Below are 6,209 nucleotides of genomic sequence, written 5' to 3'. Positions count from 1 at the left end.
GAGAGAGAGAGAGAGAGAGAGAGAGAGAGAGAGAGAGAGAGAGAGAGCGCGCACTGGTACCGGAGATCGTTATTGTTAGCTTCTGGTGCTAGCGAGCTACGATAACGGATATAAGGAGTTTTTTCAACAACCAGGTGGAGGAGAGTCCTCTCCTGTCAGACTGAGAGGCTCAGTGAGCTAAAGGACTCTAATGAAAAACAGGTATGAAATACTATATGACAGTAAAACAAGAATAAAGTTTAAAAGGGTGATTTGTAAAATATCCATAAAGAAAAAGTAAATATGTTAACAGTTCTGTTTCATATGGTGTTGAGAGATGTATCCATAGATCTCTTCATGTTGCTCTCAAAGTGCACCAGACACCAGATTGATGCATTTAACTTCAATATTTAAAAATAAATCTTCCCGGGAGAGCTTGCCCCCGGACGGACCCCCCTATGTGAGATCCACACACCACCTATACAAATAGCACTTTAGCCTACTTTACCCCTGCTTTTTTTTCTCCAAAGGGGGGGCCTGACAGAAAAGGTTTGAGAACCACTGGTGTAGCCTCATGTAGCAGCAGCACCAACACAGTTTCATCTCATAGTTCACCTATTCTGCACACTATAGTTATTGCATTTGCAGCTTATTGTCCAGAAACCCTATATGGGCCATTCCGAATTGGACCAAAGTCAGGTTGGAAATGTTTTGAAATTGTTTTTTTTCCCCCAAAACTTTGTCCATATATATTTTTGTACCATATCTAAATTACACATATCTAGTAAAAGAACCGTACATTTTGATATCGTATTTTCAGACTGTATTGGAATGTTCTTCCATACCATAAATGGTCACTACCGAAACATAGTAAATACACTGTAGTCAAAAAGTATTATAGTAACCTGTTAAGATTGTTTTATCTTCCCTTCTCTAAATAATATTTTAACAAATATTTCTTGAGGGTTTTCACAATTAAATCAATACAATTAATTTGTAATCACATTTCAAAGTTCAATTTATACAATTCATAAAAATCATGATGCAAACTTTCTTTGTAAAATGCATAATACTGATCATATTGATTCCAGAGTTGATGATTGTTGAAATTGAACATACTTTAAACCAATCAGTATCATATCATTTTAGTTGATAACTCAATATACTTAATTTTTTACAAAACACCCAGTGTTTCGGTAGTGACCACAGTATTTTGTTCTCAAGGTTGTATCATATTCCCTCAACCTTATTGCTTAATCTTAACTCATAACATGCCTTATATTGAAGTGTGAATGTTTGAAGCTACTGACCCAGAATCAGCACTTAACCCTCTGGAGACGGTGGACGTGCCGGCGCGTCCAGGTGCGCATCATTTTACGTAATTAATCATATGTTTTCGATTATAAGGAGTAGAAATATGATTCAGATATCCGCGGAATCGCTGGAAGGGTAGCTTTCCAGCGGTATCTCCTCTGAGACTGTAACCAGGGCACCGCAGCCAATATGGCCGCTCAAAGCAGCTCAACTTTACATTGTGTGGAATTGGTGGATTCGTGTGTCCGTCAAGGAAATCTCGGCCGGTAGACATCATGGTCTGAAATGACCAATGGACATCGAGAAATCACTAAGGACCTACCCACCAAGTAAAAAAAACATAAACCACGTGTCTCCCATCAGTTTACGTCTGTGTGGAGAGAGAGAGAGAGACAGAGAAAATGGCTAAAAAAAGTTGCCGACTTCACTTCAGATTTTTTTCGCTAGCAGCAGTGAAGATAGAGCCTCAGAAGTTCAGAACCTGAAGTTTTCGACTCTTCTGAAGAAGAAGAAGAAGAAGAAGAAGAAGAAGAAGAAGAAGAAGAAGAAGAAGAAGAAGAAGAAGAAGAAGAAGAAGAAGAAGAAGAAGACGACAACAACAAGGATCCATTTGGACATGGGTAAGTGTAAATATTACAGTAATAGTGTACTGGCAATGTGTGGGGAATACCGCGAAAATGAACAATAGGTTTATTGATATATATTTGTTATCGATAGTCATGAACTTTTTCTTGGGACAAAATAGACTCCATTAGCAAACGTTTTACTCTGTGTTAACGTTATTTTGGTGTGTAAAAGTGAGATTACATGTGTAGATGATTAAATTAATCATTTATTCGTCCCACAACGGAGACATTTACAGTGACATGTTTTTGCCATCGATTATTTTATCATACTGTCCTGTACAGATGAGACTTTGTAATCAGATGTAGCCTATGTATATGTGTGTCTGTGATTTTATACTGAATGTAAAGTAACTGGAAATACCTGTGTGTGTGTGTGTGTGTGTGTGTGTGTGTGTGTGTGTGTGTGTGTGTGTGTGTGTGTGTGTGTGTGTGTGATCTTTTCCAACCTCCTAAACTTTCTTTTTATGTGTGCATTGTTATTTGTGCTTGAGCAACATTTTACTTGAACTTTATTTCAATGAAATTAGTTGTAATTATTGTCCTACATTTTTATTTGTTTTACAGATATGTTTCACAGCTGTCTGGGCCTAGTGGCCCACAGGCAGCGTTTATCCAGCAGCCACAACATCCATCTGTGCCGGCCCCCAGGTCAGGATCTACTGTGGCTCAAGGGCCTTCACTAGAGCCATCACCACCAAGGACCAGCAGACCAGCATCACTACAGCTGCCTCCACCTCCACCTGCAGCTGCCACCAGGTCAAGATACACCTCAGCACAAAGGCTCCACCACAGCCATCACCTTCAACTCAGCCAGCAAGGAGGTCTCCTGGAGGTCTCGTATAGCACTTGTACACCCCACCTACACAGCAGCCCATGCACCATCACCCCCACCTACACAGCAGCCCATGCACCATCACCCCCACCTACACAGCAGCAGACCCACTGTCTTGGAAGACAGACAAAGACCTTGACACTGTCTTGACATTTATAATGAATAGTTGGTTGAAAGTTTTGATGTTCAATATTGTAAATAGTTAGATTTTCCAGTTTCTTATATTTATATAAATAGTTGGTTGAAAAAAACATATTTATAATAAATTGTTGGTTGAAAAAAAAGGTTGAATGCTCAATTAGTATTTGTACACATCACATGAACCTTGGTATGTAATATGAAGTCATTATTCAGTCCTAATGTATCTCAGTCCCTGCTGTGGTGAAAGTAGAGTGATAAACACCTGTTTTACTCAAAATTCGAATTACATTTTTTTCATTTTAGACATGAATTACACATTTATATACAGTGTAATTCAAATATTTCACTGCTTTTGTGATCCTAAGACCTTGGTAACCAAATCTAAAACACCAAAACATTTCGATCACATGAGTAAATGTGTGTTTTCACAAGAGTTTTGAAGATTTTCCGAAAATCGGATGTAACATTTTAAGCTTTTGAGCTACTTATCTCATCAAACAGTGCTCTAAGGTGAGTCATTTGCATATATAGCAATACCAGTGATTGTCCTGAACATTTTGATATTTAACACATGGGGTGCCATGTTAGAAGAAACACATTTAAAAGAGGATTTAAGAAAACATCAAAAATTCGAGAAAATACCCTTAGACTCCAGAGGGTAACAGGCTGAAAGAGAGGGGGATGAGGCTAGAATGCATGATCTGTTTGGTATTTTGAGCAAAACACTTGATAGACATGTTATTTATATATCTGAGACCTATAATATATGCCTAACAATAGTATAATAAGAGACCTTTAAAGTAACACACTGATTTTCAGACTTTAAAACACATTTATTACAAAACTATGGGATTTACCTGCTTACCATTCCATTTTGTCACTACCGAAACGATCATGTCAATTACCGAAACTTAACCATATGTTTCGGTAGTGACGATTCTAGCTCAAATTGAGCATAACTAAAGAATGCTAGCAAGTAGCCTACATGGCTAGCATACACGTCTTTGAAGAGGTTTACAGGTTTACACACATAAAAACCTAATACTTTGCATAACACCCCGAGAAAGTTTACTTAATTGAAGATAATATGTGACAATTCTTAAGGTTACATGCCGATTTTGAGATTTTGTTACAGATTTATATCAAAAGTATGGGATATAGCTACTTGCCATTAAGCCATGAGGGACAGGGATGCAGTGTCACTGCCTTGTCAAAAATGCAGGGTCTGTGGCTAAAAACCAGGCTCAGCCATTGGACTAAAATACCTCATGTTTCGGTAGTGACATGAAAATGGGGACATGTTTTAAGTGTTATTTACAGAAATTGAAATTTAGATGTCAGGGCAGGACAGTATACTTCCCAATAGAAAGTACCATATAAATGATGTTTTTGTATATATTAAGCTTATCACTGTCTAATTTAATGCTTTATGTTTAAATAGACCATAACATATTCTTAGTAAATATCTATGTCTGAATACTTAATTGTTTTGCTAAATAGTTTTTCTTGTTATGGGACCGCACTTTGTACTAATTCGGTAGAATGCCCCATATAATATCGCCTTGCATCCCTTAAAGCAGATTGATTTTATGTTAACCTGACCTCCGCTGCTACAGTCTTAACTTAAATCCTGAATCCAACCCAAAATCAAGCCCTGACCCTACTAATCCTCTTAAACAAGTAAGAAGATGTCCTCACTTAGCATGTGTGTGTGGTTCATTCTACCCTTCTGGGGACCTCCGACCTTATTTGAGTCTTCAAACCACAAACTCATTGAAGGCTTCTCAATTCTCTAATTTCCCCTCCTCGACTCCTATCCTCGTGTCTTAGTCCCGCCCACAGGAGATGCGAGCGGAGGAGTCGAGGAGGGGAACCGAGGAGAGAGGGGTGGAAGCAGCAGGCGGTTAGAGAAATGAGAACTCCTCTCCTCTGATCGGTCATTTTAAAGAGACGTCCATTAATGATGACAGGAGGCTCAGCAGCCTCTGTCTGATGGACAGATGTGTTCATGACCACTTATATATTTACTTTTAATTCATTCACAGTGCGGTATAATGAGACAATAACAGGCTACAGATGCGGACACACACATATATAAATATATACAATTTCAGAATCAAACAAGTATGAGAGCACTCTCATGATAACGTAACACAATCAGAGACTGGATATATCCCCCCCCCCCTGCCTCGCTGGTCGCTGAAATTGAATTGAAATTACGGGCCAAGAGTTTTATTTACAAGTATTAAAAGTAAGCAGAGGACACCAAACCAACTGAGACCCGTCTGTCCGCCGCATCTACGCACTGTACAACACGTCTACACACTGTACAACACGTCTACACACTGTACAACACGTCTACACACTGTACAACACACACCTACACACTGTACAACACGCACCTACAGCTCCTAAAGCATATAATATATCAGGATACAGCCGTTGTGTATTTTATTATGTGAAGCACTAAATTGTTTTAGAAAAATATCGACTCTTTGTTTGTGGATATCTACTAAATTAAAGCAAATAGGCCTACAGAGAGTAATGTAGGCATGTTATACTGAGTGATAATACACACTGCTCTGCTTTCTACACCCTCACAGCTGTTCTCACTGTAAACATTGCGTCGCGATGAAAGCAGTTCATAAAATAATATCCAGGGGATGCATGCAGAGCTGTCATTGGCTGAGATAAGTCCGGCCGTGCATCACGACTCTTTGAAATATCACTGTTGCCGGAAATGCATCCGCGGAGGACCCATCAGTGTATCCTCGATTATAGCTCCTCGATCCTCGGTCCTCGATATGCATTTAGAGAAATGAGATGTCCTTCAACATGGCGCGCTGAAATCCATTTCCGGGTCACTACCGGAGGACCGAGGAGTCGAGGGGACATTTGAGAATTGAGAAGCCTTCACTGACTTCCGGGCGAGGGAACAGGAAGTGGTAAAATGCTAAGTCATTTCTGGGATTCAGGACTCATCACTCTATTGTTTTAACCATTTAGTTAGGGTATATTTCCTCACACACTACTGTGGAGTGTGGCTACATCCTAACCCCCATTCACATCAGATACCTTTGCAGCCTCAGCGCTACTACTGCTCAAATAGGCATCAATTGTTTTTTTAAATCTAAAATCTCTCCTGAGGATCGTTCCTTCTTATCTGTGTACACACACATTTAGAAAACATTAACTATATTTGGCGGCGGGTAATTTGTTATTTCAAGCATTCAATCAACTGACTCTGAGCGAGGACTCATTCCTGCACCACTATCCTCTCCTCCGACAGGCTTTAGGACCCTGTATTTCCGCCGTAA

Source organism: Pseudochaenichthys georgianus, chromosome 13 (assembly GCF_902827115.2).
Source record: "Pseudochaenichthys georgianus chromosome 13, fPseGeo1.2, whole genome shotgun sequence".
NCBI classification, from domain to species: domain Eukaryota; kingdom Metazoa; phylum Chordata; class Actinopteri; order Perciformes; family Channichthyidae; genus Pseudochaenichthys; species Pseudochaenichthys georgianus.
Note: the sequence above shows the minus strand (reverse complement) of the source record.